At 40.7% G+C, this 13011-nt stretch overlaps 1 protein-coding gene across 1 annotated transcript in view; it reads right to left on the reverse strand.

Moving 5' to 3' along the window:
- LOC138287290 (spindle assembly abnormal protein 6 homolog) overlaps window positions 1–13011 on the reverse strand; it is a 248489-nt gene that overhangs the window by 209406 nt on the left and 26072 nt on the right. The gene's annotated exons all lie outside the window — the stretch shown is intronic.

A 13011-nucleotide genomic window follows, 5' to 3' on the forward strand; every position in this document is an offset into this window, starting at 1 on the left:
GGACACACCTCAACTCACTTTGTGTCACTGTCTAGAGTGAATTCACAACCAGCTTAACTGTCAGTCTGACCCAGACATGGATTTAGAAGCCAAGCAGAGACACAGAATTGTTAAGCAAGAAAATGCCAACTTTCTAAAAGTGGCATTTTCAAGCAATCTAAAAATAAACTTTACCAAAAGATGTTTTTTTACATTGTGAGTTCAGAGACTCACAAACTCCAACTCTTAATCTGCTCCCAACATGAAACTGCACTTAAAATATATTTAAAGGCAATTCCCATGTTATCTTATGGGAGAGATAGGCCTTGCAATAGTGAAAAACGAATTTGGCTGTATTTCACTATCCGAACATGTAAAGCACACTGGTACATGTCCTACATTTTAAATACAATGCACCCTGTCAATGGGCCATCCTAGGACCTACCTTAGAGGTGCTTTACATGCACAAAAAGTGAAGGGTTGGGCCTGGTAGGTGGGTGCACTTGTCAGGTTGACATGGCAGTTCCAAACTGCAGACACAGACATTGCAGTGGCAGGTCTGAGACATGTTTACAGGGCTACTCATGTGGGTGACACAATCAGTGCTGCAGGCCTGCTAGTAGCATTTGATTTACAGGCCCTGGGCACACACACAGTGTGCTTTACTAGGGACTTACTAGTAATTAAAATATGCAAATCTTGGATAAAACAGCCACCAATACAATTTACACAGGGAGCTTTTGCACTTTAGCACTGATCTACAGTGGTAAAATGTGCAGACAATAGAACAGCAAAAACAGATTTGAAACAATAGGAGGAAGAAGGCAAAACATTTAGCAATAACCTTAAAAAAGGGCACTTTCCAAAAGAAAGATACTGATAACTACTGAAATCAGGAACTTGCAGCTATAAAAGAACAAACATGAGGGCTGTCATCTCATATTTTCACTAAGCAGCAGATGTTTATTTTCTCAGTAGCATTATGCACCACAACAGTTTAGCTTAACAATTGCTTTTTATATAGGCAATTATTTTTTAACTATGGAAGAAGATTATTTAAAGCACTTAGAGAACAAATTGGCTGTTTAAAGGAAATACCATGCTTGTATCTATTGTACTCTCTATGCTATTATATTAATTCTTTGTAGTATACAGGAATCACATATCTAAGTTGAAAGATAAGTGAATTCTGTAGAAGTCAAAGTAAAAAAAAAAAAAAATTCGTAAAAGGAAATGCAATGCCACGGGGTGCAGTTATTTGGTGACAATAACACAATGTAGTCAAGTGAGGGAACCAATGTTAGTACCCACATCAAAAAATGGTCAAGCCTGCAGATAATGGCTTTCCATTCCCGAAGACAAACTCTTCTTTTTTTATACTTCCAAAGAGGATATAATGAGTATCCTTGAGTTGGGTGACATTTACAGCTGTTATTTGCAGTCATGTTACATTGTGATGCTGTAGTTGCAAACAGAGTATAATAACATGTTTCAGATGAATACACCAAGTATACACTGCAATTGATTAAAAGAAACAATATTCTTCTTACTTTTCGATTTTCTTAATTTTTACGTAAGTATTTATTTTACGATAAAAGATTATGGTAATCATGCGGCTACTTCTGCTTGTGTGTGGCTGAAATACTTCAGTTATATTTAGCTAAAATGACTTTCAAAACCAAATTCTGAGAGACACCTGCTTTCTAGCCCCACCTACAAACTATAGTCTCTCACTGTTCTTGATGTTTAAGTCATGATGAGTTAATATCCTGATGAGACTATCCCCATCTCCATAGCAAACCTATTTTTTTCCTACCTTATGCCTTCTCTTTCTGCCTGGAAACCAAGCCCAAAATTCCCAAAAAACTTGATCCTAGAGTGGTCTCCTACCAGTAGAATCAAAGACCAGATTCGACCTGCTCAACATGTAAATAGTCTGCCAGCACACCATCAAAGGCCTCCTGAAAACCCTAGTTAGGAGGAAGATAGGCTATTTCTCCCAGGTAAACGCAAGGCTCATTATAGATTACTTTTCTTTGTAGTTGGAGCTATTCAGAGCTACTCACATGACATCACTCAATAACTTCTCTGGGCAAAATATAACAAATGCCACAACCAGGTTACTATGCTCTTCCAACCAAAACATGAAACCAACTTGTGTTTCATTAATGTTTAATTCCTCTGAACTGGTCGGACTGGATGGATCTCCCAAACCATCTCTGTGCTATGGCCTAACTCACAGAGTCGAAGCACACTGAGGATCTGCCTCTTTTCCTTGAAATGTTTCTAACCAGGCTGTGTAGGCATCTAAGCAGTCTCATCTGCTCACAGTGCATAGGAGTATCGACACTGTGCTGCTAAAAAATATGCGCTATGTGCAATGTCTTCGGTCCTGGATTATTGGCTGGGTGGAAAATATGATTAACGTTCAGATCGGGATTATTATTCAGGGTCAACAATGGATCACGAGGACTTCTGGCCACACAATTTACAAGGTCAAACCTTCACAAATTGTGGAGGGCAACAGTACACACTTTCTGTTTGATAACCTCGGAATAGAAAAAATGAGCACAATTGTCGCTCGAGTTCTCTTTCAGAAACTTGGAAAGATGTCCAAGTGCAGTGGCCGTATAAAACCATCACCACGGTGTAGGTTTTTACCCTGCACGTACTGCCAGAGTCCCTGTCCCCCAAGACTCTTCCTCATGGTTCCTGCACCATTCTCACAGTGGTCGAATTTATGCATTCCTTAATTGCTATGCACAGCACTCTTGTTAGCAGTTATTCAAACACATGAGTAGGCTTTTTCGCTAAGGACAGACTTCTTAAACTGGCTGAAAATTTACTATCATTTAAAAAATCCACATCCGTTTTCTTCTTCTTCAAGTAGAAAGCTGAATTACGTAGGTAACGAGTTTTTGATGTACTTACTTACATGCAAGCACTTTGCACATAGAAGATTAGTCTTTACAAATGTAGTCTTGATGTATTGCTCACCGGAGTCAAAACCTCCTCGTGCATATTTCACATAACTTTTCTTGAAATTGCGTGCATTTGTATTCTGTGCGCAATTTGTTTTACTTACTTTGAAGGTGTTGTAGCATTTCAGAAACTTGAGACGGAAAAGGAGTCCAAGTAGATCGTGTAACTACGCCCGAGGCGAGGCATGAATTGCACTCAATCCCATTCTTACTCTTCTACAAATGGCAATCAGGTGTTAAACCTAAAATCCCGCGTCATGTTGCGCCCTGGCGGTATATGTTAAATTCCAATCGATCAACAACGTAGTACCATCATATTTACACTACGGACTGCATATAGCTCGTCATACCAAAGCAAAGTAGAAAGTTCGAGACATATATTTATTTAACGTGGTGTGCTTCATTTCTCCAGGGTCAAGATATAGAACGATCTGATTCAATGTGACTTGCTCCCTCAATGACAAGCAGGGCTCGTGCCAGGACATGAATGGGGCATTCTAGCAGGGAAGAAAGCAGATATTGATTTTTCCATGCATTACTTTATGCAGAAAGCAAATAACCTTAACATTGACCCTTGTTGTTACTGGGAGTCGATGGAGAATCCAGCAGGAACTTGAAACATCCGCATCTTTCTTAAGACCACATTGTCATCTTTCATATGAGAAACAAAATAGTCCATGCAATCTGACATACAATGAATTCTCAAATCACATGCTGAATACTGTACCGAGCTACAAAGAGTAATTGTTAAGCAGGAAGAATTTTAAAATTAGGTGTCCAAAATCAAAGATAGCAATATACTTCTTTTATCACTAGTTAATTAGATCTCCAAGATTAAGTGTGGGTTCAAAATATATCCAATGATCCTCACTGGGCAAGTGCCCCAAACTGAATGATCAGGTCTTTCTGCCCAGTTCCTTTTATCAGAAATCTATTCTTAGTTTGATTCAGCTGTAACCAGCATGAACAAATCCAGTTGATATTGTGTATGCTGGAGCACTGCTCGAGACCCAGTAACCAGCTAAAAGCCCTTGAGAAAGGGGCATGCAAGAGGCCATTATAAGCATTGGGCGAAATGTTGAATTCTGAAATGCGAAATAATTAGGGGTGGGTGAAATATTCTGTTCTGGTGGAGTAATTGGCAGAGTATTGGCGACTCTGCATTACACTAGTAATGTGGGGTTCTGGCCAAATTCCACCATTTGCTGTACATTTTTCTTCTATGCAGAAAAGAACAATAAGTTGTCTCCTAGTATGATTTTCGGTCACTAAGAGGAAATATAGTGATACCCTTTTGCAGCCAGAAGGCTGCCGCTCAAGTAGAAATTCTACTCGAGCTGCAGAAAAATCAACTCAAGTAACTGCGCCCTCTGGCGTGGCACCATTTGCACTCCTTTTTCAGCAGGAAATTTGCTTATAGTTCTAAATCACAATGCGTGCAGTAAAACTTGCCTATTTTCACCCCTTGTCAGAACTCCATGGAATCTTGCAGAGTTTTTTTGTAACTCTGCATAATTCCACTAGTTCCATCCACGCCTGGAAATTTACTAAGAAAAGGCATTATGTGTGAACATTACACTGGAGGGAGTAGGGTGCAGAACAGTTAAGCATTCGGTCAAGGAGGTAACATTTATGAGAGGTAAAGTTGTCAAAAATGTATATATTTATTTGAAAAATCCTGATAACAAGCAACTATAGTTTTGGGAACTCACAACACAGAGGATACAGTCTAATGAAGGTTAATATGGTCGAGCATAAAAAAGACTGTAGATATATTGAGCAGATACAGCAGAGTGAAAGTGCAGCCATCAGCTATGGATAACATATCAGTTCACACTAAGAGAAAGAAGTTCTTCATTTTGTTGCAGGGCCAGAAACCATATGAGCAACGATGAAACCCGATGCACAACTTCATGCTATGCAGCTGTCTTATGATCTACAGTGGAAACTGCTACCAGCAAGGAGCAGACAATAACTGGTAATCAAAGTAACTAAGAAAACTAGCTTAACTTCACTATTAAGGTAGGAGTCAGGCTTGTGGAACACACTGAAAATGTGTTTTTGGAAACAAGGAACTGGCAATTGTTTGAAAGTTGGCGAAAGAGCAAAAGCTGCCAGCGCCCTTACAATTACACGTGGAGATCCGAGTCTATGGTTAATAGCAGGGACACATTATACTAACACATTTCATCACAGAGAAAAGGTTTGGGCGGGTAAGCAGAGCAACAGCTTTGGATTTCACAAGAATTTCCTAGGTGAAGAATCAAACTTTCTCGTTATTAGCAGTTTTTTTAAATATATATATTTTATATCTGCTAAAGAATGTCAAAACAAAGTTAGACACTAGAAGGTTGCACAACAAAGGTATACACATTTATCACAGCCATAAAGGATTTGCAAGGTGAAACAGCCCTTCATTAGATATAAATGGGAGTCAAAGAAAGGGTAGCAGTGACATTGATCAGCTAGTTCCATGGCGCCCATAAAAAAGGAAACAATTAAGATGGTGAAGGGTTAGTGGTGCCTACTCCCTTCCAGGACAATATATACATCCCATTTCTTCTTCTTCAAATGGTTACAGTTGGCATCTGCTTGAACAAGACTTAACATATAACAAATAGTCTACCAAACAACAATCCAAAGAAATAGAAAAATCACACAGATATATGCAACTGCCAAGCAATCAAATCCTTCTCCAGTTTACTATCCCAGCAGACCTCTTTCCTTTAAGTCCTCTTCCCTTCCTCAGCTCTGCCAATTCTTCCATATCTTTCAGCTCTCTATACACAGTAAGATCCTTATAACTAAGTCACTTAATGGCTGTGCTTTTAGCCAATTGTAAAGAAAGTATGACACAATTTCCTATCATATGTTTTGTGTAGGAAGGGGCTATAATTAGCAAGCACGTTTTCAGTGTAGGTTGAAATAGAAGGTCTAGGGATGAGAATAATGATCCAATATAGCCTGCCAATCTCAGGCAATCAAGGGGCATTCCTACATTAGGTGTTTGAACACTGCTACAAAGGCTTGTCAGTTGAGGCACACTTTTCTTATGATGGTCAATTTTAGGAAAGGAATCATGTATGCATGGTATAGTATACTGAATTGTATAATCAAAACTTGGCATTAGTGGTGGAAGTTTTTGATTGTGTAAAGTCTGTCTCCCACTCCATGGGAGCCCCGTCATCTCCAGTGTGCACCCAATAGCTCTAGATTGAGAGGGTGTTTGTCAGCTTGCTTCTATAAAGCACATTGCATGAGATGGTACTATCTTAGCAATCAGCCATCCTATTACATATGGTGGATAGTAAATTAGATGTCGAGAAGGCCTGTGGAAAGGAGGGTCATGTATCTTTTGCAGCCTTAAGAATTCTATTGTATGGTAGAAACTGCCTTTTATGAACAACAAATGAAGATTGGGCATCAGGGAATGTAGTAGGTTTATTATTAAGAAACTCATAACCAATGTGGTTACCACCATCACCAGTCTTCCAGTGGTAAAATCCATGACTAACTTAGTCTTACAAAAGTGAAGTAATCCCTAAAAAAGAGCCAATGAGCCATTAGCTGGTCCAGTGCATATCAATTTCAGAATCAGCTTCCACTGTTAAGATGCTAGTCTGAAAAGGAAAGAGGACATCTTGTTGCTATGTATGGCAATAAGCATCAAATCACCAAGTCCAATGACCCAGGTTCACTCTCAGTAGCTTCCTGTCAATATATGGTTTGACCAACAACCAAAAGATTGTGGAGCCATATAGTAGCATCCAGCATTAGGCATCTGGAGCCCATCCCACCTATATATCAGTTTCATTGTGTTGAGGTCAACATGTCTACTCTTGACACCTTCCCCAACTAGAAGATTAAGAGACTCTCTCAGTGCTTGAGTAGGTAATGCAACCATATATATCATAGTGCATCCCTGGAGGTTGTAAAGACAATGAGAGCAGGCCATCATTTTTTCTCCTAGTACTGGCATAGCATCCATTGATCTGGTCTTCAGGGTCTATATGGGAAAAGAATAGACTTACCTCCATTGACTAGGTCCAGAGGATTTTCTAAAATGATAAACTGCCAACAGCAACATCCGTTGACAGTGCCCTGAAGAAGGGTACTATTTATACCAAATGAAAGAGGAAAGGGATCACTGCTGCTGCGCTTTGAATGAGTTATAGCAGTGGCTCCCAAAGATTTTTGACCCGCTCCTACCTTGACCTATTGACTGTTGGCCGCGGCTCCCATTAGGTTAAAAAAAATTGGAGTGTGGGGGAGGGGGATGCAAGCCCGTCCTCTAGAGTACTTCCATTTTATTCCTTGAAAATAATTACCATGAAGCTGACAAAGGCATTATAATTGTTTAAAAAAAATAAAAATGTAATTGATTACGTCAGAAACAATACTCTTCGGCACTGTGGTCTGCATATGGAATTTTAATAAACTATTTTTTGTTTTAAAAATAAATACCTCTAGCATAGGGAGCTCTCCTACAGATCATTTTAGTTGTTAAGGAGCCACTTTTGATATACAAGAATACTGCTTTGCTGCTTCACTAATCTTATTAACCATTTGTCCACATTAGTGAGGTTTTGGTGTTCTACATGTTTAGAATTTCTCTTACATCGCTTCTTTTGTTGACGTCAAGTTTGTTAATTAGTTCATACTTTTGATGTGTCTTACAATTTGAGAACTTTGCATCTGTTGAGGTGGTATTGCAAAACATGACAATCTGGATCTGTAAGCCCAGCCAAGGGTTAAACTAATCAGAGAGTGACAAGGAGCTATATATTTAGTGAAAGAATTAGGGCTGTGGCCATGCAGGTTACATAAGCAGCAGCTCTTAAAATTGTGAATATACACAGTAAATGCAGAAAACTGCTGTCAATAAAGTAAAACCTAAAGGACAGACTTTAGAGATTGCAGAGAAATACAATTGATTCCAAAGTTTTTTGAAGAGCAATCAAAAAGCATACACTTCTACCAACTTCCAAGTCTCAAGATTGGCAGTGGAGATTGCTGGCAAATGACAAGTGGAAGTACAGAAGCATCTATGCAATGTGTAAGACACAATCTTTGTACAAGTTGGTGACTGTAAAACAAATCGAACAGACAACATGTAAAAATATAACAAAGCAAAACAGTGATCCCAAAACGGTGCTACCGGCTACTGATAGCTATGCACGTTTACTCTCACCAGTGAACCTGTGGTGCCTGCAGGCTTTAAGACAGTCTTTTCGATCAGGTTTGCAGAAGGCAGCAGCTGATCAGGACTTACGTTTGCTCAAAGTAGAGTCTCACAACAGGATCAGCACCATGTGTTTGCTTCACCTGAAGTACAGCTTGAGAGGCAGGTCGCACTGCAACACTCTCCATGCATCTCCACTGGAGCACCTCTTTCTATGTCTATTTTATTGTATGTACGAGCCAGGTAGTTGGGAACTGTGTTATTGCGGGATCTCCATACAGAAGCAAAAGTCAGGCAAGTAGGAAGGCTCCACTATATAGGACCTGGGCTGCTCAGTGCAGGTCACACTTTTAGAGTGTGGGTTACTGTATGCAAGAATAATTAAAAATATGGTTGTCCCTCAAGTGCAGAAATGTCAAGAACTTTCACAAAACAAAGAGCAAATAATGTCTAGATGCTGCAATTTTTTAAGGTTTTCAGGAAGCACTGGGAGGCCAAGCTTCAGGTGAACTCCTGCTGAGGATACTGTGAGGCGCAGATCACGTTTAAACCACTGACCAGGATCCAATCCAACCATGTAAACTAATGCTCACCAAATGCATACGTAGCTCTTAGCTAATGATTCCCATGAGTCACTCTTGAAAAGGAGGCGATTAGGAATTACAAAATCTTTCCTGATCAATTTCATACACTCCTAGCTTTCAATGAACTCTGTTTATGGCTCAGTTAGTTGTTCCAGGATTCATGTATTTATATTTCCTCATTGTTCATAGTCTGTGTTAACTGTGCCAATACCTGACAGACAGCAGCAATTCATGTACTATTTTGCATGTCACACTGCCATCTAGCAGGACTAGAGGGCATTCCATCGTCGTGGTTTAGCAAAACATTTTTGAAAGCGCGCTTGCAAAATGCAAGAAAGTCAAGAAGGGCTATTAACGCATTGTGTTGCTGTGCCCCTGGCTAGTTTTGGAGGCCCCCCAGGGTGCCATGGCGCACAGATTGGGAACCACTGAGTTATAGCAACTGGCCTGTAGAGAATCTGTATAATTCAAAGGTAAAGCTTAAGTCCAACATTTATCTGCACTAAACGATTATCTCAGTGGGACCATAACCTTTATGACCAGAAAATGCTGTCCAGCCTGACTGAGTATTGAAGAAGTGAGCAGTATTCAGGAGACACAGGGTTTCTTGTCTGCTAACCTCTAGCATGGCTGCATTCATATTAACCAACTTGTACATAAAGAAGCATGAAGACCAATCTCCCTCCTCTAGCACGGTTACATCCGTTATTCTCAGAGCAATCTTGACAAGAACTAAGAGACTCTTTGTTCCCACCAATACCACTGCTTTTGTGCCCTGGGCAGTACTAACAAACAAGCATGATATCCTATTATTCAAAGCAGCGCTGGTAAGGAGAATGATGGACCTTGTGCCCTAACGAGCATTGATGCGCTCTACTACCATGGACAGGAACCGCACCAAAAGTCCTATATCTACCCTTAATGTTGATTGTGAGTCACACTCATATTTCTGAGTGGTCACAACTTTGATGTGTGAGACATTGTGCTCAGTCAGGTTCCTCAGTCCATCTTGCCAGTCATGAGCTGCCTTTTACTGTAAACCTTCTCAGTAAGATACACGCACCTACTGCCTAACTCAGACACGGTCAAGGATGGAATGCGTCTACTTAGAACAGTCCCAAGGAGCCCTGCAGTGAGCATTACTTAACCCCACCAACTTCGAACTAAGCAAGCTATAAAAATGTGAAACTGTACTTGACAGAACTAGATGGTGGGATTCTCAATAATCGGTCATAAAACATGCAACTGTATTGAACAGGTGCAGGTCTTCAGAAACCAGAGATCTAGTTACCAAAGATTAGTCTTTGAGCTAACTAAACCATATGGCTAGGAGGTGATTTTTCTAAAAGTTTTAGAAAAGGTATTGAGATTGAGCTAGACTCTTCTGTGCCTGTCACGAGTTTCAGACTTTGGAGCCATTCCCTAGGAAGGGTTGGGCAAGAACTATTTTTGTTTTTTAACACTGGGACTTGTAGTCTGTTAATCATCTACCTACCATGAGTCTTAATAAGGTTGGATATTTCGCGTTAGCCACCTGTATTAGAAATCGACCTCTGAATAGTCGTTTTCAAACACAATCCTATGGATTGTCATATCTTTTTATTTCCTATCTAAGCAGGAACTTGAATGGGGGAAGTAAGAGATATTTTGGCATTGGAATTTTTTTTTTTTTACAACAGTTTCAGTACAAGGCATACATTTGTGATGTGTCAAATATGTTTTGCACAACAGTCCATGCAGAAAAGAGAGCAGAAAAGCGACAACGGTCATGGGGATAAGAAGCACTTCTCATGCAAAGCAGATCATGATTGGCATTGGATGAACTATGGACACTGTAGAGTGACATGTTTTTAACCATGCCTGAAGTCCAAAATAATAGGCATATTGGAGAAGAAAATGGCAGGTCTATTACTTAGAGTAAGTGAAAAATACAACATCCAAACATGGAAAAATAGGTGAAGCATGAACAAAGTAAATAGGAAACTGGCACTCTTTTTGGTTTATATATTTAACTGTTTTGTAACACCCCATACACCCCTAGACGCATTAAGGCTCCTAACAGAAGACAACGCAACTTGTTTGCAAGATTGTTACATAACTCAAATGAAGTTGTTAAATAAAGTTTGAGACAGAAATAAATAGTTCATTATTTTGAAAACTTATTTTGGTGAACTTCTAGCAATAAAAAAAACGTTTCATCACTAGAATTAATTCTTTGCTGCTGTGGTAGCTTTCTGTTAGAGCCACATTTTCGTCTTGCAAGCAGTTTAAGTTCAAACCTCATGGCAGGCATCTCATTGCCAGTTTTTGCTTTTATATCTTAATGACCTGTTCAATAAGAGAGGTGGAAACCAGGCTGCACAGATAAGTTCAGCACACGGCTTGAATTCGAGCTCCATCTCTGGTGGTTGCGGCAAGGGACACATGGGTGGCCGTGGAAAAAATCTATGCGTTCACCTAACCTAAACTAGGTAGAGTTATTGTCTGTGATGAGAGAGAGAGAACAGGCACCTACAAATTTGAGTCCAAAAACACAAATCATACGAGAGGTGCCATGGATATCCCTACAGGAACCATGGCGACAGAGGCCACATCAGGGGTATGTGGATCTTTCAGCCTCAGGCAAATTGCAAGAGGGAAAGTTGTTTGGTACACATTTGGGTACATTCCCTATCACACCTTTTACAAGAATTGTACATATCTTTCAAAGACATCTTGTAGCTGGACACTCACAAACCAGAGGTGACTGCTCTCTTAGAAGATCCTATAACAACGTTGATCCCCCCCCCCCCCCCCAACATACTGGAGTTCAGTATTCAAAACAATATTCATATTTGAAAGATGTTTAAATGGACGGTGACAGCACTCAATGGTGTTCTATCACAGCAGTGAGTGCAGAACATCAACCTGCAAAAATACTGAGTGCAGTATATCGATTAATACGAAATCTTTATATTATGAACACCCAAGTAAGTGTAGATTTATTATTCAACTCCACATACACATTGAGACATATATGCAGATGCCCAGAAACTAATATGCTATATATTACCTTAGCTGAGTGTAGTGAGGGATCGTGATGATGACAAACATTTATTAATTCATTTTCTGCTTCATTGTAAAGTTACAGTGCAAGATTTAATTTCATGTGCGTACAATCCGTCTGTGTATTTTATGCAGTTAAAGAGTGTTCAAACTATTTGCCAATTGTGAGGTTTTACACAATGCCACATTGCATTTCGGGATAGTAGTACTTTAATGGGTGCTCACATACAACAATGAAGGTGAACTGTAAAGAGAAGGCAGATAAAACAAGTAGAAAATGGGCAATATAAGATGTATACAAGCTACAAAACATGGAGCTGTTAAAATTAGGTTGGCAGAAAGCTCTACTCTGCTGGTGGAGCTAACAGAGCTTTTGGCACTCCTTGCTCTGCTTGGATTGCAGAGTTTGCTAAAAATTTCCACTAGCCCTGCCGGTGCGCACTGTAGCGCTGTGTAGCCCATACCTGGGCTGCAGTGTGCACTGGCGATGGATCCAGGGTCAAGCCTCCCTCTGCCAGCAGCCCAGGAGCAGGGGGAAGCAGAGATCCAGGCCAATGGGAAGGACTATGACGACCCCCTGGAGGACCCAGGTAAGCCCTCATCTCTTTTTTTCCATGTTTGTGCACAAACAAGGACTGAAATGGCAGCTTTTGCTGCCTACGGCCCTGGCCTGAATTTAGGCCGGGGGATCCCTGAACCGGTGTAGACTGGTTTATGCAAGGAGGGCACCATCTGTACCCTTCAAGGCATTCCCAGAGGCCAGGAGAGGCTACTCCTCTCAGGCCCCTAACACCTATTTCCAAAGGGAGAGAGGAAATCCTTTGTTCTGCCTTCCTGGGACTGGGCTGCCCAGACACCAGGAGGGCAGAAGCCTGCCTGTGGGTTGGCAGCAGCGGTAGCTTCAGTGAAAACCCCAGAGAGCTAGTTTGGCAGTACCCGGGGTCCATGCTGGAGCCCCGGGGATGCATGGGATTAGCACCCCAATACCAGATTTGGCATGGGGAGACAATTCCATGATCTTAGAAATGTTACATGGCCATATTCGGAGTTACCTTTGTGAAGCTACATATAGGTATTGACCTATATGTAGTGCACGTATGTAATGGTGTCCCCGCAATCACATGGTCTGGGGAAATTGCCCTGAACAATGTGGGGGCACCTTGGCTAGTGCCAGGGTTCCCTCACACTTACTAACTTTGCACCTAACCTTCACTAAGTGAGGGTTGGACATATAGATGAC

The sequence above is a fragment of the Pleurodeles waltl genome, chromosome 1_1, assembly GCF_031143425.1.
Source record: "Pleurodeles waltl isolate 20211129_DDA chromosome 1_1, aPleWal1.hap1.20221129, whole genome shotgun sequence".
Classification (NCBI taxonomy): domain Eukaryota; kingdom Metazoa; phylum Chordata; class Amphibia; order Caudata; family Salamandridae; genus Pleurodeles; species Pleurodeles waltl.